The 22,832-nt window shown below is 39.6% G+C and overlaps 1 pseudogene; it reads left to right on the top strand.

Moving 5' to 3' along the window:
* The first annotated feature begins 16,043 nt into the window (after positions 1-16,043).
* On the top strand, positions 16,044-19,414 carry LOC122300246 (annotated as a pseudogene).
* Positions 19,415-22,832: the final 3,418 nt, after the last annotated feature.

Raw genomic sequence — 22,832 nt, 5'->3', positions numbered from 1 at the left:
TCGTTTTAAACCTATTGAGGAGAAGAAAAAAGTTTAAGACTGAAATGGCACCGGCATCATTTCAATTTAGGTTTAATCTCCCCCATTCTTCTTCCTCCCGATTCTCTCTATCCTCTCTCACGCATTCACACTTCGCAGCGCCGTAGCTCTTTCTCTCTCTCTCTCTCATCGCGATTCACATATCTGATTCTCCATTTCTCAATTTCCAACCACTCGTGACGCCGATGGGACATCGAAGACTGACCAGTATCACGCCAAAACCAACGTCACAGATTTCCTCTCCCTTTACCTGCCGGTTTCGGCCGGTTGTATCCTTATTTCTTGAATGTCAATTGAGTTTTGATTTTTTCCAAAAAATGAACTGAATGAATTGGTTTTCACCCCTAAACCGTTGCTTCTAGCTTTGTAAAACTAAATGTTAATGGAGCTATGTTTTCAAATCAATAAAGGGTAGGGGTGAGAGCAAGGTACTACTTGTTGTTAGTAAAAAAGAACAAGATGTTGCAGATCCTAAGGTAGTGGAGCTTCTTGGAATGCTCAAAGGACTACAATTCTACTTGCAACGTGGTGTTACTCAACTTATTTTAGAGAGTGACTGTTCGATGATGATCAAGGCTATTATGAAACAGCGGCATATTTTTCAATTTTATTTCATCTGCTACAAGAAACTAAGAGTTTAATGAGAAGATTTAATTCATGCACGGTCCAACATGCCCATAGATTAAGTAATGGACTGCTCATGGGTTGGCTTGTTTTGCTTGGCATGTAGATGATGTAGTCATGTGGGAGGATATTACTCCTATACCTATCTCCCAAGTTGTTTGGGTGGATAAAAACTCATTGTAATTCTTAGTTTTATAATGAATTTTTCCTACCAAATTGACACGTATTTGACGATTAGCTAGATTAATAAAACGGCAAAATAAAGGAGCGTTTAAAAGTGTCAACTCAATAGCTTGAAATTGCAGGGCACGGGCCTTTCCAAGCAGGCTAATTGTTCTAACAGCTCCCTTTGTAAAACCCTCCAATCTGGTACTCCTGGAATTACATCAAGGTCTAATTTTAATATGCTTTTACAGGATCTCCATCAGAGGCTTAAAACTGGAACTGCATCTCGGGAGTGTATCCAAGATCACCAAGGATGGCAGCCATAGCCTTGTTCATTGGTGGTGGCCCACACCTCAATATCTGAAAAAAAAAAAGGACAGAGATTAGTCCTAGCCACTGGCATATTAAGTAACTAATAAGAGAGGCGAGACAGGTTGAAGGAGCCCTCCTTCCGAATCTCACCTGAATATCAGGTGCTGGTGCGGGGCAGAATGTTTGAATCATTTCCTTGGATACAAAACCAACACCACCATCCCATTTTTCTGGTGGCTATAGATTGTATTCAAAGTCAGTATAACAGGTTAACAGAAAACAATCAAATCTACAAGTGAATAACTTTTTATAAAGATTCTGTGCTTTCATGGAAGTTGGTGGAGCAGAAAAGGGTACACGATGTATATGGAATCAGCATTATAAAAATTCAGATTAGATTAAAACCATATTGACACCAACATCTTGGAACTAACCATGTAGCATAGGCAGTGAGGCACAGGCAGAGTTATGTATTGTTGCTTAATTCTGGGATGCTTAACTGCTTACAATTCTACTTAAAAAAATAAATACACCACTTGCTGTGGAATTTATCTTAATTATTAAAAAAAAGCAGACTAGCAAATAGATGTTCTCATTTATGCAATTGGGGCATATCACATCATATCAATAATATAATAATAGAGAAATTGTAATGCACACAAAGATTTAAAACATAATAATAGAGAAACACCAGCTTACTAAGACTGACACTAATGATAATAGTAATAACAATTTAATAAAAACAAAAACCCAAATATAAAAAATTAGAAAAGCCTATGCATTCATATATGCAGGCTCGGGAAAGAAATATACAAAAATTGTCAAATGCTAGTTGGACAATGACTGCTTCCAGCCACAACTCAAAATCCAGATCTACATAAACGAAAGCTTCCATACCTCTCAAACATTGGACGAACCATCTGCGACTTCGGCAACCAGGCTAGCTGCCATAATACCTGAAGAGAGGGGAAAAGGGGACCATTTAACAGGTATTCTGTACCATGCGAGTACATTTCACCAAAATTCAACCATAACAAGAACCACACGTCAAGCATGGATGCATAACTCCTGAACTATATCTTCTTGAATTTACATATAGTGTGTGTATGGGAATACTAACTATGGATCTATGAGTTCAAAGCTGCAAAGTACATGACCAACATAAAGACTACATAATAAACAAATTGTCCGAGTCTTCATGCTCTTTGGGCTGTATAGGTTTTTAGTCCAAGAAATCATTTTTTAATAAAGTAATTGAAAGTGTACAAGACTTATCACTAGGGCAAAGGCTGGTCATGCATTACAGTGGCATGCTGTAAATGTTTTTGCTTCCCTTACCATCAACACGTAGGAGCCTAAGGGAAGGGAGAGAAACGAATGTGAAAATTTTATGACATATTTCCTTCAGAATTTTCTGAGAAAAAACTTTAAGCAGATCTGACTCACCATCTTTCTCCACCAGAGAGGAACCGCCGTGTTCCCCCACCCACTCCAAAATAATACTTCTTTGCCGCCATATAAACAACTCCATGAGGACGATTTGTGCACTGTGAATTACAAGCTTTTAGAGCTCAAGCAACTACTTAATGTCAAAATGCCAAAAATAGGTAGTCTATGACTCCATAAAACGCTACGTTCTTCATAAGTTCATAAGGCTTTGGAGAGTGGAGTTTGAGTAAACTGTCTCTGCCATTAGATAATGTCATAACCAGCAATTTGACCATGCCCTGGGCTATGGTTTAGATCCTTCTCGTTGCCTTGTACATGGGGAAGAAATTTATGGATTTCACTCCAGTCATCAGCAAGGAAACGAAGCTCACCACCAAAATAGGTCACGTTTGCTACTGAGGGTTGATTCTTTTCCAAAAGATCTGCATTTACATTGGGAATGGTTAGAAAACGTATGACCTCAGCAATGAAGTCCTGAAAATGTACAGCAGCTGCACCCTGATACGAAAAGCAGAGAAGCTTAAGAGACCTGTGTGTGGGTATTTTATAATATCTTATATCACAACTGATGATGCAAAAAATCACCTCCAGGCATGCAAAGACCCCTGAAAGTCCATGACCACATCCCAGCTAAAAATGAGGAAGCTCAGTGAAAGTGTAGCAAGCAAGGAGAGGGAAGAGATAACAGACATCCGTCTTAATATTCACCATATTCTCAAGACAGGGTAACAGAGCAGATTTCTTGACAAGATTTTAGTGATGTACATAAACTACCGCAAATAAACTATCCCTAAGGGTTAAACAAAGTTTACAAAAACTCAAATATTTAATCATGGCACGCCTAAATCTGACATTCAAATTTAAGCTTCATCAAACTATTAAATCCACTATATTGTGAGATGATCAAAAGCAAGTTATTATCATTGGAAAATTTAGAACAACTTACGAATAATCTACATAAAGGATATCATGTAAACAATATGAGCAGATATATAAAGTACTCTGGGGGTGTATTGTGGGAGATTTGAAAAGCTAGTAAGAACCATGCTTAGCTATGCCTAAAGTGCAAAGCAATAGAGGAAAAGCACTTACCCTGAAGCAAAGCCATACTAATAGAACATAACTAAAGCACGAAGTGTGCACTTTTGGAAAAGCGCCAGGTGCTAAAAAGCATGCTTTTTTATGGTGTATTAAAATTATATATAGTTGCACCTCTCTCAAAAGAATTCTAGAGATGAACCTCTGCCATGATCTTTAAATCTCCCCCATTGGAGAGTGTTAATGGGCTTAAGAGAGTGAATATTGCTCTCTTTCATGGTTCTATTCTGAGAAGCTTCCTCAGGATAGAGGCACATCAATTGATTTTCCTCTCCCTCATACTTTTCTCCTTCCTCAACTGTGAGTGGAGGAAAAGGTGGGACTCTTCAAGCCAAGGTCGAGTACAAGAGATAGCTCTCCTATGGAGTCTCTCTGTAGAAAGGATCGATGTTTTGTACAAAATAGATCCAGTTCAACAATTTCAGCGGCTGAATCTCTCTTTCCTTTCTCATTGGATCCATGGATGTCATTGTTTTGAAAAGCATATCCCTTTTGTGTGGATTCATGTGTCATTTGTTAGACCTTATGCGTGATTCTGATTACCGTACTAAGGAGTTTGGAGGAAAGGGAGGTGAGCGCTCCTCTTTTGATAGAGGACTCTTGCAGGAAATTAGCCATCACTTTGGACCCGGAGAAGATGCTTCTTATGAAGGAAATTTCGAGGAGGTAAAAGTCATGAGCCCTTTGGCTGAAGGAAGGGGACAAATGTACTATCGAGGTGCTTCAGGTTGAGGGACCGGTTTACTCGGATTATAATGCTGTTAAGAACTAAATTGTCAATTTTTACAAAGACATTGCTGAAAAGTCTCCTTGGAGATCCAAACTCGACGGTATGCCTTTTGAGACTATTGATCAGTTAAGCTCTACATGGTTGGAGAGACCTTTCGAAGTGGAGTAGGTTCTTTGGGTGATCCGTGGGATGGCCAAGGAGATACCTACATACAGCAAATAAAAAGATAGAAAAAACTAGAAAAACTCCAACACATCATCACCATTCATTACATTAGCCTTAGCCCAAAGACACAGTTTTAAAGAAAAATTCCCTAATTTCATCCAACAATCGTTCTTTGTTTTCAAAACATCTCCCGTTCCTTTCTAGCCATATACACCACATCAAGCACGAATGAATCATTTTCCAAATGGCTGCAAAAGGTAGACTCTGCCCAGCATACCTCCAACAAGCTAGTAAATTCACCAGATGCTTTGGCATCACCCAAGAAATACCCATCCTTCCAAAAATGGGCACTACACAAATTTTTAGCCACCTCACAATGGAGAAACAAGTGATTAACTGATTCGCCATCTTTCTTGCACATAGAACACCAATCAACAATACAAAGACCACACTTTCTTAGATTTGCAATGGTCAGAATTTTATCATCAGCCACCAGCCAACAGAAGAAAGCTGCCTTATTTGGCACTTCAACTTTCCAAATACTTTTCCAGGGGTAATCACATACACCTTGGCAGGTTAAAGCATTATAAAAGGAGTGAACTGAGAAGCTGAAATTTCTTTCATGAATCTACAACAATCTGTCTACACTTCCTTGGACAATTTTCAAATCATATAATCTGCTGAAAAAATCTGAAATTACATTAACTTCCCAATCATTTACATTTCTCACGAAGTCAACAGTCCATTGAATGCTATTATTCAAAAAAGAGAATGAATCAGGCAGAGTTGCATCTTGCTGCCTTGCAAACTGAAAAAGTGAAGGAAATTCATCCTTGAGAGTTAACTCTCCACACCAATTATCATGCCAAAAGTGAATTCTTGATCCATCCCCCACCTTAAATTTGACGTGTTTAACAAACTCCCCCCACCCCATTCAAATTTACTTCCATAATCCCATCCCATAAGCTCCTTTTACTTCATTTGAACACCAACTACCCCACATACCCCCATATTTAACATCTATCACATTTTTCCATAATGCATCTCTTTCTAAATGATATCTCCATAACTATTTCCCACAGAGAGCTTTATTAAAAAGCCTCAAGTTACACACACCCAAACCACCATTAGAAATTGGTTGACATGCCTTATCCCAACTCATCAAATGAAATTTATTTTCCTCCCCTTTACCTCCCCACAAGAAATTCCTATAGATCTTTTCAATTTTCATAGAAACCCCAACCGGTAGAGGAAAGAGAGAGAGGAAATATGTTGGAAGATTGGACAGCGTACTCTTGATTAAAGTGATTCTATCCCCTTTAGACAAATATAATTTTTTCCAACTGGCTAAGCTCCTCTCAATCTTCTCAATCCCTCATTCCCAAATCGAAACAGATTTATGCGAAGCACCCAAGGGAAGACCAAGATATGTCATAGGAAGTGACGACAGTTTACACACCAAAATATTAGCCAAATCTGAAATATTTGACACTACGCCCACCAGAACTATTTCAGACTTGGTTAAGTTAATTCTCAATCCCAACACAGCTTCAAAACATAGCAAAAGAGCTCTAAAGGACTGAAGTTGTTCTTGATTGGCTTCACTGAAAATTAATGTGTCATCGGCGAAAAGTAGATGAGAAGCAATCATACTACTCCGAGAATCACAGCCCACTTCAAAACCTGACAAAAAACTAACTCCCACTGCCGCTTCAATCATTCTACTCAATGCATCCATGACAAGAATAAAGAGGAAAGGAGATATCGGATCTCCTTATCTCAAACCACATGAACTATTGAAGAAACTAACCCGGTTACCATTCACCAAAATGGAGAATCTTGGCGTAGAAATACAATGCTTAATCCACGTACACCACCTCTCACCAAAACCATATCGACCAAGCAAATACAAAAGAAACTCCCAGCAAACATGATCAAACGCCTTTTCCATATCCAATTTAACCAAAACTCTAGATTCACCCAATTTAATTCTGTGATCTAAACACTCATTAGCCGTTAAAACTGAATCTAATATTTGTCTTCCTCTCACAAAAGCATTTGTGACTTTAATATAATTCTTCCCATTACTGCACTCATCCGATTGGCCAGGTACCTTATAAATTATCTTATAAACCCGGTTAACCAAACTAATTGGCATAAAATCCCGCATAGTTGCTGCCCCAACCTTTTTAGGAATCAAAGCTATAAGACAAGCATTGATACTTTTCTCGAATTTCATAAAAGCATGAAATTCCAGAAATACCTTCATAATGTCTTCCTTCACAATGTCGCAACATGCTTGAAAAAAAGCCATAGAAAACCCATCCTGACCTAGAGCCTTGTCTTTAGCCATTCCTTTGACAACATCAAGCACTTCTTCTTCTTCAAAAACTCTCTCCATCCATGCTGCACCGTGTTGATCAATTGCATCAAAAGACAAACCATCTAGGTTTGGTCTCCACGAATATTCTTCCTTGAACAGCTTTTCATAAAAATTGAAAGCATGTTCCTTGATGGCCTCTTGATCGGAATGTATGTTTTCACCATCTTGAATAACTTCTATAGCATTGTTCCTCCTATGAGAGTTCGCCATTTGATGAAAAACTTTTGTGCACTTATCACCTTCTTTCAACCGTTGAACCTAGATTTTTGCCTCCATTAATGTGATCTTTTCCAATTCAGCAACTACCCCTTTTTCCCTATCCAAATCCTCACCTGTTGCATCACCCAACATCTCCCTTACCTCCAAACATTGCACAGCTGTTGAAGCAGAAACTTTCTTTTCTTTTCAACATTCCCAAACTCCTCAGCGTTCCATCTTTTCAGATCTTGTTTAAGTGCTTTAAATTTGCTAGCCAATACAAAACTTGGGGTACCAAAGAATGAATATGAAGACCACCATTGCCTCACCCTTTCCACAAAACTCTCATCCTCTAGCTACATGTTTTAAAATTTAAAGTATCTACGGCCTCCACTAGTGTGGGGGGGGGGGGGGGGGGGGGGGGGGGGGTTGATATTATGCAGGTTTTTCAGGAGCTATACGCCTTTGGTAAATTCGAAAAAAGTATTAATGTATCTTTTATTGCTCTTATCCCTAAGAAAGTTGGGTCTATGGAAGTGAAAGACTTTCGGCCTATTAGCCTCATAAATGGGGTATATATGATAATGTCAAAGGTGCTTGCCAATCGCATGAGTATAGTTATGAGTAGTATTTCAAAATCTCAAAATGTGTTTGTGAAGGGGAGACAAATTTTGGATTCAATATTGATAGCCAACAAATGCTTAGATTGTAGAATCAAGGAGGGCATACCCAGGCTCACAAGCTAGACATGGAAAAGGCTTATGATCATGTTAATTGGGAGTTTTTGTGCTATTTAATTGGGAGGTGTCGTTTTGGGAATCGATGGATTTCATGGATTAGGCATTGTTACGGTTCACTATTCGGTCTTGATGAATGGAGCACCGGAAAGATTCTTTAACAGCTCTATGGGACTAAGGCAGGGGGACCCTCTCTCCCCTTTGCTATTTGTTGTTGTTATGGAAGCATTGAGTATTATGTTGAGAGTGGAGATGAATGGAGGCTTTTTTGCTGGATTTCAGTGGGAGGTGTTACTATATCTCACCTTCTCTTTGCTGATGACACACTATTGTTTTGTGAGCTGCATAAAGATTATATGCAGTACCTGAGGGCTGTATTACTTTGCTTTGAAGCGGTTTCAAGCTTGAAGGTAAATCTCTCAAAGTCTGAAATGGTTCCCGTGGGTGGTGTGCACAATATTCAAGACTTAGCAAATATCTTGGGCTGTAAGATTGCTTTGCTGCCTATGAAATACCTCAGTCATCCATTGGGGGCTGCTTTCAAGACAAAATCTATTCGAGACGGTGTGTTAGAAACGGATATACTTGTCCAAGGGTGGTCGACTAACTCTTACCAAAAGCACTCTATCTAACCTCCCTACCTATTTTTTATCCATTTTTTCCATTACCTGCAAGTGTGGCTTTTTGTATTGAGAAAACTTTTCGCAACTTTCTTTGCGGAGGTGTGACACCCCCAACTTCCCACGTACGGACACGTGGAAATCGAGGCGTCAGGATGATGACAACACGGGTCACACATCCCATCACCACATGTTAAGTGTGTGTACATGCAACACGTGTACAACAAAGAACGCAGCGGAATAATTAAAATCGGTCAATTATGTACCAGAATTTGTTTAAATACAAGTTCGCTTGAAAATAAGCATACCAAAAATATTACAATTAACCAGCATAAATATAATACAAATAAAAAACAACAAACAAAAGCAGGAAATAAATCACAATCCACGAGTGATCCCCGATCACTCTTCCGGCGAAGCCGCCTCCTCGGGCTCAGCCTCCTTGTCCTCTCCATCAAAATCTACGGTACCAAAGACGGTATCACAGGTAAGTACTAATCCAAGAAACCCACAAGATAAAAATACATTAAAGCAACAACAATGTGCATGAACATAATCCCATATGCATGAGATCCGAAAATGATTATTTTTTTAAAAAAATATAATCCTTTTTCCAACTCACGCCAAAAATCACATTTAGCCCAAAATATTTCTTTCAAAACATTTCCTCGTCATTATCCCAGATAATGGCCCAAAAATATAATCAATTAAAACAACTGCCATTTTCCCAGAAAATGGCCCAAAATATAAGTTCAGATCAATATCCAATTTAATCTGCATGCACCATGATCTCCCCTAGGGACCATCAGCACACCCTGGCTCCTATGCCACACCGCAGGTAACGACTACGCATGTGACATCTACCCATGCGATGCCCAGTTCCGCGCCCAACGCATATGTAGCCAAGTATCCTCTAACCCTTACTAGCAGAGGGGCCACGGAGTCGACATGAGAGCGTTACCATCCCGTTGTCGCCTAGCGACAACCCAGGGGATGTCACTCAGTATATTGCACTCCTGAGTGAGCAAACGAGCTCCACCGAGATAATGCCTCATCTGGGATTGGGGTTGTGATACACACGCACCCAAAATCCATTTACACGTGAAAACCCAGTTTCCAATATCCAACACATGTACATGCATGCACCATGCAATGCAAATGACAAGACACAAATATCCAACAATCTCAATCAACCAAACATAAATAACTCCATCCTCAAATCCATCCAACTTCCGACTCTTCGGACTCAGTCCGACACAACCAACCAGTCACAAAATATTGTTAAAGTAAAAATATATTTAAATCTTAAAAGAAGTTTGGAAATACTTACAGCGCTTTAAAATAATTTTTGAAATATCAATGAGCTACAAAAGGCGTCGACAAAACAACGTAACAGTCCAAAATGCATTGTGGTAGTGGGTACCAAAATACCCAAATCTGAACGGAGGCAAACAAAGACTAGGGAAGGCTAGGGAATGGCTCATGGAGGTCAGTGAAGTTGATCGTGGTGGCTGGTGGTCGCGGGTGGTGGCGCACAGAGGAGATCAGCAACTTTGAGGAAAAAAGGCCGTGGGAGAGTGAGGAAGAGAGTGGTGGCTATAGGTCACGATAGGGCATGAGAATGGATATGGGAGGTCAACGGTGGATGGGGAAGCCGTTGGTGGTGGTGCGATGGCCAGGCGACGGCGGTGGAAAGGGGAGAAAACCGTGAGGGGTCTTGGGCTTCGTGGAAGCAAACGGCTGGGAGTTAGGGGCTGAGATTGGTGGAGGATGTTGGCCGGTGGGTGGGGAAGCTGTGGTGTTAGTTGTGGTGCCGGACAGTAGCACATGGCGGCGCAGGAAAATCATGGCCATTTCGGGCCCTACAAGGCTAGGAGAGAGAGGGTGGAGCATGGGGAGTGGTGGCCGACATGGGTGAGCTCGCCGGCGTGAGGGGAAGGTGGTGGGGAGGGCGGTGTCAACCGACGGTGCACGGTGGCTGGGCTGGCTGGAGAGAGAGAGACGCACAAAGAGGAAATGAGGGGGGGGCACGCACGGGCTAGAGGCAGGAGGAAAAATAAGAAAAAAGAAGGAAAGAAGAAAAAGAAAGTAAAGAGAAAAAAAAAAGGAAAAAGAAGAAAAAATAGAAAGAAAGTGAGGTGCTGTCTTTTCAACTCGGGCCTCAAACTGATTCAACAAAAATAAATTTTAAAACAAAGAATTAAATGAAATAACTTAAACACAGTGACTTTATAAAATAAAATATTACAATTCAACAATAAACTATTTTAAAATAAAGAGCACAATAAAATAAATAAAATCCAAATAAAAACACTGCAACTCAATATTAATAAAATAAAATAGTTAAAGCCCAACAATAAAATAATTCAAGCTAGAAAGTAATTTAAATGCAAAGTAATTATTAATATCAAGAAGACACATTATTTAAATCTCACAACTTAAAAATCATAAAACAATACAACGAAAAACAAGTTTAATTTAAAATAAGAGAACCACTTATTATAATAATTTAGATAATCCTTCAATAAAATACACGTAAATATGAGGTATCACAGGAGACATTGAGGAGCAAACTAAGTTCCACCTTGCTAGTTGGGATAAAGTTTGCTCACCAATTCCATGTGGTGGGTTGGGGGCGTATAGTGTGAGGGTTTTCAATAAAGCACTTTTGGGGAAATGGTTGTAGAGATACCATAGAGAAGAGGAGTTATGGAGATAAGTCATAGATGCTAAGTATGGGAGTATGCTGGGGGCTTGGTGTTCTAAGGATGTTAGAGGGACACATGGTGTGGGATTGTGGAAAAACATTAGAGCTGGATTGGGAAGATTATCCAATTTTTTCAGATTTGCAATTGGAAGAGGTAATAGAGTTTATTTTTGGCATGATGTTTGGTGTGGTGAAAGGCTCTAAAGCAGGTGTTTCCCATGCTCTACCAAATTTCTTGTGACAAAGAGGCTGCCGTGGCTGACTTAGTGGTACATCTAATGGTGCTGTCCATTGGAATGTAAGTTTCTCAAAAGTGGTTCAAGATTGGGAGTTGAATATGCTTGCTAATTTCTTTGACTCGTTATATGCAAATATCGATCAGCAATGAGATGGAGGATAGGATGATTTGGTATTTAAGTGGAAATAACAAACTCTCGGTGCGCTCCTTCTATAAGGTCCTCTTGGGTGTATCTAATGATCATTGTTTTCCTTGGAAGGCTATATGGCAATGCAAAGTACCTTCTAAGATTTCTTTCTTTGTAACTTATCAAAAAAAAGATTTCTTTCTTTGTATGGACTGCATCTCTTAGGCAGATTCTCATGTCGGATAATCTAAGAAAGTGTGATCTCATCATAATAGATTGGTGTTTTATGTGCAAGAGAGACGGGGAATCAGTGGATCATCTTTTGTTACATTGTGAGGTGGCCAGGTGTTGATGGCATGAAATCCTTAATCGGACAGGGGAGGCTTGGGTCATGCCTAGAAGAGCTAGGGATATTCTGAGGTGCTGGGCAGGAATTAGGGGGAATGCCCAGATAGCTGCTATGTGGAGAATGATCCCTCACTGCAGTATGTGGTGCTTGTGGCTAGAGAGAAACAAGAGGTGCTTTGAAGACATGAAGCGTTCTTTGAATGAGCTGAAGCAATTTTTCTACAATACTATACTTTCTTGGGCTTCGAACATTATTTGTAACATAGACAATCTTCATGACTTGCTTGTATCTCTCACTAGTACCTAGATGTAATTAGGCATGCTCGTTGTATACTACCGGTGTACTTAGGCAATGCCTTTTATATCAATAAAATTTTACTTTTACCTATAAAAAGAATTTATGGCCAAAATTTTCCCAAATGCATGATGATTCCCCAATTCAAGGAAGCTTCTACGCTTCTTGCCGTGTTTACTCTAATCTTCCTTTTCAAGGTATTCTAACACCATTCATGTTGGATCTGATATCATGTATCATCAGAAACGCCTGCATCAGCCTCCATAACTATAACAAAAGGAAGACAAAATAAAGGATATTCCCTTGACATAGACCTCACAGAGTGGTACAAAAGCCTCTAGGGGTGCTGTTAAGAAAAGGGTAAAGCTCACCGTGGAAATTCAGTGAATAATCCAACACCACCACTTCTCCCCTAAACCATATCTCATCATTTTATACATAGAATACCTACCGACTAAAAAAATGCTTACATAGAACACCTGTAACAACTCAGACAAAACAATAGCTATTTCTATGCTGCAACCCCAAAAAGACTAGTTAATTTTAAACTTTTACTATAACCACTCATAAAACCCAGTTTGAGAGCCAGTGAGAGACTTAGCACCCATGAATGCTTTTATAACCAACCCAAACTATGTCAGATTTCCAATGTGGGATTGGTGTGTTACAAATCCCAGTCTTAAATTCCTGACAACCTTGTCAGGCCATGTCATGAAATGCTCTAGTTTCTAATGGCTGGTCTTACAATCCAAGCTGAATACCGTATATAATGATCCAAAGATACCACTAGGTACAGCTGGGCAATAACCCCAAAAGGACTAGTTAGTTTTAAACTTCCATAAAATCACTTATAACGCCGAAATTCACCTAGAAAGCAGCCAATATGGGACTTAGCTCCTATAACTACCTTTATAACCTATCCACTCAATGTGAGTTAATCATGTTCCCAATGTGGGACTGAGGTGTTACATCACTTGACCCACTTGAAAGCTTTCTTGAATCAAGACCCTAATTGCAAATGAGGAGTGAATCCAATTTTTTTGCTCCCTAGTGAAAGTACTTTGCTGAATATTATCTTGTCCAACAGCATTTGTAAGTCTATACCAGCAAGCAGTTTACAATAAAATTTTAGAGCCCGCCTACTAGACTAAAAAGACTAAAATCTCATATCCATAGCCCCTAGTTTTGCTTCTTTTTTGAATAAAAGTAAGAAAGGTTGACTTGAGGATTCTAATCTATTTACCATTAGCATGGAAAACTTGAAATAGCTTCATAACATCTTCTTTTACAACTTCCCAACAAGTTTGGAGAAAAAAAAAAAACCTAAATAGAATCCATCAGCCCATGGGGCCTTATCACAATTTAGGGCTTGCACCACAACTTAAGTCTCCTCAAATTCTCTTTCCAACCACCTTATCTTGACATCTAGAGCATCAAAAGAGAGGTTTTATAACTTTGGCCTACCGCCTACATCTAAACTATTCAGTACACAAGCTCATAAAAATTCAAAATATGATCACTACGTTGGGTATTATTAGAGGAGAGTATATCATATAGAAACAATAGACTTATTCCTTCAATAACAACCATCCATGCCACTGGAATCATTTAGATGAACAAAACCAACATGAATTTCCTTGCTATGTAACATGAGCAGGGGCATTTAGAAGGCAAAATGTAAGTCGTAAATAATAGCAATCAATGATCCAATTGAGCTGCTGCATCAAACAGTAGTCATAAAGGCAAATGGGATTGCAGTTCCATTTTCAGTTAAAGATGAAAAGCAATGAGATCTATCATCCCAAGTATCAGCATGTGTAAGCATTTTTTAACAGTACAGAATCACCTGTAAATTAGGAGTCCCACCTCTAAAACTCGCTTTCCGCAGAATGACAAATTGCCATTTTTGACCTCCAAGCAAAGGGCTTTAACTAGATCCAGTGAACCTTCCATAACTTCAGTCCACCTGTACCCATGTATCCACAATTACGTCAATACGTGCATCACAATGATGTCAGAGTTACTATGAATACGAAAACTACATTTAAATAACAGTTACTACAAAAAATACAAGTTAAAAAGAAGCAAAGAAGGAATAATTCTTACAAAACTTCATATTTCCCTGCGACTAAATAAGAGTTGGACAGACCAAAAACCTCTTACGTATTTACACGGCCCTGAAAGAGAAGCAATACATATGATAGAACTGAACTTTGAGGGTATTTTACTTGAACAGATCGCTTGTTTTATAAATTGTTGGGAATGATTAGGCTTAATATTATGACTCAAATCCATCCATGAATTATGAATAGAAAAATTGGCACTTTTCATTCTATACCCAATCCATATTGATTTCAAACCCTGGAAACTCTCTCAAGTTTTAAGAAATATCATTATATTCGGCTTTCCATAGTATGTGAAGAATTATAAAATAAATTAAAATTTTAATTTTTTTTTTAGAAGCTTCCATTATCCAAGACAGGACAGTTAACTCCTCTCTTCCATTATCCAGGCTGCGTTCTGATTAATTTCAGAAATTGAATCTTCAAAAAAGATAAGATTAAAATTTTCCTTCCTCTTACATTGTTGTCCATTCTATTTTCTTAAATCTTAATTTCCTCAATTTTCTTGGCAATCAAATAGGTGGAGAAAAAGACTTTCCATTACCTGGGACATCAAGCGCAAACTAATAAAGCAATTCAACTTTGCTAGGTGTTGTTTTTATTGATTTTGGAAAGTGAAACTACAATGTACATAGAATAGAAAGTTTTTATTGATTTGTGCCACACTTAGAATCCACAATCTCGATGCTCATCGATCACTCTGTTCACCAGTGGAAAACTGACCTTGTTGAGGCCATGTTTGCAAGGGAAGAGGCTGACATCATTAAACTATCCCTTTTAGTCCATACCCTAAACCTGACAGATGGATTTGGCGGCCCACAAGCCCAAGAGAATTCAGTGTCAAAAGTGCTTACCCCTTGTTAACTGAGGTTGATAGTCAACAGAGGGGGCAACCCTCCAATCTCACAGGCTCAAAGGACCCTTGGACCAAGTTGTGGAACTTGAAAATCCCAAATGCAACTAAAACCTTCTTATGGAGAGCATGCATGAATGCTCTGCCCACTCGAGCTAATCTGGTAAGTAGGAAAGTCTTTGAAGACCCAGCATGCCCCACCTTCTTCCAACATCCAGAAACAGTGGAACACATACTGTGAGAATGCCTCTCTGCAAAAGATGTATGGACCCATAGTTTTAGAAAACTACTAAAGGCAAGTCCCCATCATCACCAATTGAAAGACCTTGTAGAAGATCTACTGGAGACCCTTGAGCTCGATGACCAGCTTTTTGCTATCACCTCTTGGCACATATGGAAGAGGAGAAATGCTCTGGTCTTTGAGCAGCAATTCCTATACACCTCCAAGGTTGCCATACAATCATCACAACTGGTGGGGGACCTACAGCAAGTCACGAACCAGCAAACATCTCAAGCTACCTCCTAACAGCAACATACCAAGTGGTTAGCCCCTCCTCAAGGAAGACTCAAAGCTTCTATAAATATATGTAGTTTTCTTATCAAAAAAATCCAAAATTACAGAAACATGAACACGTTCCCATGAGCAAAAGGAGAAAAAAAAAAAAAAAACTATTATTCTTTTCCTTTAATGCTTATTTCCTTTGATTTTTCTTCACTTTTTGGGAAACAAAAACAAAGGGAAAGAGAAAAGTCACATTGAGCAAAGTAAGTTCCCCCAAGTTCAACAGCTCGACGGTATATTTCAGAGATGCAGATATCTATTTCACAGGAAAAAATCTCATTCAGACCCCTAAATTGTTGAGCTCGGCTAGTTAAAAGCAGCAGCAGAAACAACAGCAACAATACCTCGGAGGAAAGTACTTCGACACAAGGATGTAGAGGTGGAAGAGGTGTTTTTGGAGAATCAAGAAAGCCCAAACCCCCGGTGTCCGAAGATGAGAATAAACTAATAGTTTCGAAACCTGGTTTCTGCGCAACGTTTGTGAGGGGCGTTAATAACGCATAAAACAGATACAAGTAACAAAACGAGGAAGCCCAAATCAATTATCTCAGAGCGTTTATTGTCCGAAGATATGAGACTGTGGTTTAAAGCTCACCTGAGAGTTTGCCGCCATTGTTGCGGTAGCTTCTGCTTCCGACAACGGCACTTCGAAAATGAACTGCGTTACGTTTCGCCCTTGTTCAGTTCATATATATTTTTTCCTCCCTTTCCACGAATGCTACATTTTCAATTTAGCAAAGGCTGCATTGAAATTGGCTTGATTCCCGTTTGGTCATCTTAGGAACAAGATTTTACTTAGATAAGTTGATTCTTAAGCCCAGAAACAGCTTCGAAGCATAATAAAAGACCTCTCAACGATCGAACATGGTCATGATTAGTGTCGCTGAAAATAAGAGTATCATCAACGAATAGAAGATGTGAGACCTTGATACTACCCGGAAATATCAAGGGAGCCAGGATCACCGGTTCCCTCCACATGATCATCCAGACAGCCGTCCTCATCGAGACCCTCACCGCCCTCGGCGCCCGAGGTCCGCTGGTGCTCCTGCAAAATCTTCTCCACCCAAGACCACGCCACAGTCTTGATCCACGAGGGTGTCAAGGCTGAGGAGATCTACGAAGACCGGGACACTCCCGGATCCTGCCTTAACCGACAACGCCGATTTCCAGATTGTGCTCAAGACCGATCCCAACAGGTACCACAAGATGAAGGACAGACTGGTCGGAGTGTCGGAGGAGACCACAACTGGGGTTAAGAGGCTCTACTAGATGTAGGCAAATGGTACTTTGATGTTCCCCGCTATTAGCGTTAACGACTCTGTTACCAAGTGCAAGGTAAAAATTTACTTGTTTTGCTTACTGCTTGTACTTGTAGATCTGTGTGATTTTGTTTGGATCTGGATAGTGTTCCCTTACCCTCTAGTTATAGGGATTTTGCTTCAGATCTGTTTTTTTTTATAATTTGCTTTTCATTCATTTAAGCTTATTTATGTATAGATCTTACTGATCTATGGGTTTTGAACCAGATCTGAAGTATGAAGTCTCTGTTTTTCTATGTTTACTTTGCTGCTCTGTTGTCCTTATTCAATGAAACACATTCATTTTGATTAGTTGAGGCCTCGTAAAAACTGTGGTCAAGAAATGCTTGTGTAATTTCGAATCTTTGCTTTATTATTTTTTTTGTTCTCTGCAATAAGAAAAAGTGATAATAAAATCATGTGCTTATTCTAGTGGATCATTTGAATATTGTTTCATAGGATTTCGAATCTGAGATCCAATGTTTTCGTTGCTTTGTTTCATGTCTTTGTCGGAATCGAGACTTTGTCCATTTTTTAAGATTGCAAAATACTTGTTGGACGGATTCACCGTTCCTTTTTCAACAACTTCTCAACTAACAAACAGATCTTTGTTTGTACCTACCAAATCAAAGTCGAGTTTTTCTTTTCAAATTCGAAACTTTTTAACTATCAGATTCCTTTCTCTCGTTTGATCTAATAGTGGCTGTGATATTGGTTTAAACTGTTCGATAACTTGTACGGTTGCCGTCACTCTCTCCCCGATGGCTTGATGAGAGCTACTGATTTTATGATTGCTGGCAAGCTTGCTGTGGTTTGTGGATATGGTGATGTTGGGAAGGGCTGTGCTTCTGCCTTGAAGCAAGCTGGTGCCCATGTGATTGTGACCAAGATTGATCCAATTTGTGCTCTTCAAGCCCTCATGGAAGGCATCCCTGTCTTGACCCTTGAGGACATTGTCTATGAGGCTAACATCTTCGTTACCACCACTGGTAACATGGACATCATCATGGTGAGCAACATGAAGAAGATGAAGAACAATGCCATGTCTATAACATTGGCCACTTCGACAATAAGATTGACATGCTTAGTCTCGAGAACTACCCAGGCATGAAGCACATCACCATCAAGCCTCAAACAAACAGGGGGGTATTCCTTGAGACCAACTCAGGCATCATTGTTTTGGCCGAGGGTCGGCTTATGAACTTGGATTGTGCCACAGGGCACCCTAGTTTTGTGATGTCATGTTCCTTCACGAACCATGTGATTGCACAGCTGGAGTTGTGAAAGGAGAAGACAAGTGGAAAATACGAGAAAAATGTATATGTGTTGCCTAAGCACCTTGATGAGAAGGTTGTCATGCTTCACCTTGGCAAGCTTGGGGCTAAGCCCACCAAGCTCAGCAAGGATCAAGCAGATAACATTAGCGTGCCCATCGAGGGTCCTTACAAGCTTGCTCACTACAGGTACTGAGAGATTCAAGAAAGTGAGAGAAATTGAGAGACAAATATATAATACTTGGATATTTGGACGGCTTTGATTTGGTAGGATGTTAGGGTTAATTTTTGTAGGGTTTGTGATTGGTGGTGGAATGCAATGGGATTATTGGAGGGAAGAAATTGATGGGTCTTCCTTTTTTTTTTAATTGAAATGAAAAACTTGTTGTCGTTTCATTAACTCAAGTGGGAAATACATGAAGGGGTTTCCTCCATTGTTACAATCAATCCAAAAATGGACAGAGCATCTTTTGGTAATAAGTGAGCCATTGTGTTACCATTTCTCCTAACATGAGAAACTTCTCACTTAGCAAAAAGTTTTAAGAAATGTTTAGCTTCATCAACATACATACTTGCACAGTTCTAGCCTTCTTTTTCACCTTGGAGAGCAGTAGTAACTTACAAAGAGTCCCCCTCTATGATGACTTGTGATAGTCCTAGGTCCAAACCAAATTGGACTACATGTAGAGCACCATATGCTTCGGCAAGAAAAGGTATAGGGAACAAAGGTTTTCTAAATCTCATCGTGGCTAAGACCTGGCTTTCCTCATCCCTTACAACTACACCAACTCCAATCTGACCCTGCTCCTTGTCAATGGCACTGTCCCAGTTTATCTTAAGCCAGCTCGAGAGGGGAGCCTGTCATGCTTCAGCTGATAGGCAAGCCTTACTAGGCCTGGCATCTCTAGCATTAACCTCAGCCTCTAGCATATTGAGTAAGCCTCTTGCCTCTTTAATGAGCTCATTTGGGTGGATGAAGTCACCCTTAAAAATGAGCATGTTCCTTCTCCACCAAATTTTCCTAGCTACAACAGCAAACTCTTGCAGTTCATGATTGTCCATAAACAGAATTAAGGAATCAAAAAAGTTCAACATAGAGAGGCGTGTGGTAGAGCACTTCTGAAAACACATAAAGCAATTGCTCCATACATCACTTGCTGATTCACAGCTCCAAATGGAATGGATGACAGTTTCTTCCTCCCTGTTGCAAATTGGGAAGTGTGGATGTCCTACTACTCTTCTTTTAAGTAAGTTTGACTGGGTGGGGAGAGCTTCAAGGCATGCTCTCCATAGAAAAACTCTATCACCATGTTGGACATTGAGTTTCCATATTTGATCCCACACAACTCTAGCTGATCCACTACTCAAAGCTTGACCCTTTTCTGCCAGATTCCTAGACATAGCCAAGTGATATGCACTCCTGACTGAAAACCTGCCATCTTTGAAGCCCTGCCAACTAAACTTATCCATCCCAAGGTAGGTGTAGGCTTGATTGCTCTGAGTAACTGCCACCTATCCTTCCTCTTAACTGTAAATAAAACCCAGTTAATTGCCAATCCATTCCCTGCTTGATGCCCTTAACCAGTAAAGAGATGTGGTTTTGAGTATATGAGGTGACTTTTGCCTCAATGTCTTCTATAAGAAAGCTATACCTCCACTAAGGCCTTTACAATTAATTACAAAACTGTTTTCAAAGTTGAGTCTATATTTGACAGCTTCTATTTTGTTTCTTTTGCATTTTGTTTCCATCAAGAAAACAAAAGATGGGAGCTTTTTTTGCACCAGTTGATGCAAGTCCTGAACTATCTTGGGGTTCCCAAACCCCCAACAGTTCCAACTAAGGCAATTCATTGAGCTTGGTAGGGCTATGCCACAGCCACCACCTTATCTGCATTGATTGGGTCATTCCTTCCACTACCTTCTAGTTTTGCTCTCTTAACCAGCAGCTTATCACAGCCTGCACTGGAGGCTCTTTTGTTCCTTGCAATCCCTCTTGCTTTACCCCTCTCTTGGCCCATTGGGGCCTTGGTGTAATTTTTATCCCTTGCTCTCCTATTCCAGCTGGCCTTTGTTTTGGCTTGTTCTAAGACCATGACTTGGTCAGTTAGGAATTGGTCCAGGGAATGGGCCTGCGCCAGTAGATCATTTGAGTTTGTGGCATCCTTTGTTGGCCATCGGGTATTTTCCCCATCCAATACCTCTTTTATCAGTCTGGACTCTAACCACCCTGCCCACATTACAACCAATCTGGTTTCCCAGCTCTCGAGTCATGCATCCAAAAGGTAGACCATAAGCTTGAATTCAAAACTCCTCCCTATTGAAAGCCACTTTAGATATTGATATAGAGACATCAAAAAATTGAAGACATAGAAGCCATCGGTCAAATGACCAAGGCCTCCCAGAGATCACCATCTTCATGTCCTTTTCCTGGTTGAACTCCACTAAGAACTTATTAATACCAATATCTGAAAACTGAATCCAACTCTCACACCTCCACACCTTAGACATCGTACTCTTAAAGGCATCCTTATTGACAACTTTATCAACTACAATCAGAACCAGCAAGCAAAAATGGTTCCCTTGAAACTCTTTTTTCTCGGAGGGGGCTATCAAGACAACCCCCTCTTTTTCTTTCTCAGTGAGTGCCAACCTTTCCCATTGTCTGGTTAGTTCCTCCTCCATTGACTCCTCTTCAAAAAACTTGCCACCCCAAGCTAGAGGACTCACTCTACTAGAGAGGGTAGAAACTCTCTATAGGAGAGACAAACATCAGGTCCCACCCTCGATTTGATTAGGGTTGTCCTACCTGCTTGGGATAGTAGTTCGGCTTTCCACCCTACTAGTTTTCCTTTGTGGGTCTTCCATTGAACAAAGACGAGGTTCAGTTTGAATGAATAAATATGGATGGGACCGAGTGGGAGAAGTATTGTAACAACTGCACTTTTGAGTTTGGCTGCATTTCTTATCATTTCATTATTATAAAAATGGAGAAAAGAGCTAACACTATTTTTCCTTGGATTATTGTCTTGCTTTGTGTCTTTCTCGTACAATATTTTCTCAATATTTTTCTATTTCGTAAGAGAAATTTTGGAATATAAAATAAGTAGTTATTTTCTTTCAATTCTCTTACCAAAATGGCATTACTTTTTCCGCATTGCAGATCTTTTTCCTATACTTTCTTGACTAAGCAGGCGACAAGCTCCCAATTCTATGTCCATATCTAAATATGGAAGAGCAAACACTTGTGGCTTCTCGTGTGCTTCTATCTATATTGCATAACATTACAGTCATTTGTGTCAATTGTGAGTACATTATGATAATTAAATTGATAAAACAATTAAACGTGTAGTTAGCACATCAGCATTGGGTGTCTGACTTCGCTTTCGTAACCAGTTATGTAGGTCTCTTTCGAAGCCTGTTGATTGTACTTTGTCAGTCTAGAAGATTCCATATCCAATGTAAACATTTCAATGTGGGCAATCGAGTTCTACTAACATAATTTTCCATCTAACACTTGGAATCGTGATAAAGTAAAGATACATGAATGACTTAGGCATAACTCAAGACATACTCATGCAATAGATGACATGTCATTCGTAGCATAAAACAGATAAAATACGTAATAGATGACATATCATTTGTGGCATTTGATAGTGATATGGCATTTATGTATTAGATAAATGTGTAACAAATTATTATGTAACAGTAATAAGTGACATGGGATTGTATAACAAATAAATGTGTAATAGATAATTGATGACATGACATAGTATATTATAACAGCTACAATCAGCTTGAATGACAAATATAAACATTTTGAAATTCGTCCTTGTGAAAACCCTCCTATCTAAAATTCTGAAATTGTTTTCTTCTAAAATTCATTCTCTCATCTTTCAAAACCCCTTTCTAAATCTCAAACCAGAAGCAAATTCCATCCAAGAAAATCTTAGCTGCCACAACTCTCTCTAAATTTAGAACCCCTTCTAAATCCAACCGTCACCAACTAAAGCAAAAAACGTCCAGTTGCAGGGTAGAGAGTATGGTTTAATAACTCCATCATAAAGCTTCAAGTAATATAGTAACAATCATGTTGATATATATTGAAAATGAACAAGCTACTGGGAGCCCAATAAACCTAGAAAAATAGCCCCACAATCTTGCTGAGAAGCTTCGCTAGAAAAATAAACCCTTCTTCGTCCTCCACATTCTCAGCCGAAAGCCCCTGTGGAGATGGAGATGGAATTGCAAATAAGACAAGGAAAAAGAGATGTTTTGTGCTTTGGAGGAATTCTCCTTTAATCCTCACCAATTCTATATCACTAGCTTGGGCGACTTTAATTTGATCTATCAGTGTTGAACCTAAGGTCAAACTATTTATCTTGGACTATCCTGGATTACCTCAATGCCTGCTCACTCCATGTCTAGTAGTATATGCTTCTAGGGAGTGTGCATCGTAGCCAAGGTACCAGAGGATGACTTTCGACCAA

Source organism: Carya illinoinensis, chromosome 2 (assembly GCF_018687715.1).
Source record: "Carya illinoinensis cultivar Pawnee chromosome 2, C.illinoinensisPawnee_v1, whole genome shotgun sequence".
NCBI classification, from domain to species: Eukaryota; Viridiplantae; Streptophyta; class Magnoliopsida; order Fagales; family Juglandaceae; genus Carya; species Carya illinoinensis.
Note: the sequence above shows the minus strand (reverse complement) of the source record. Positions and strands in the feature narration are given on the sequence as shown.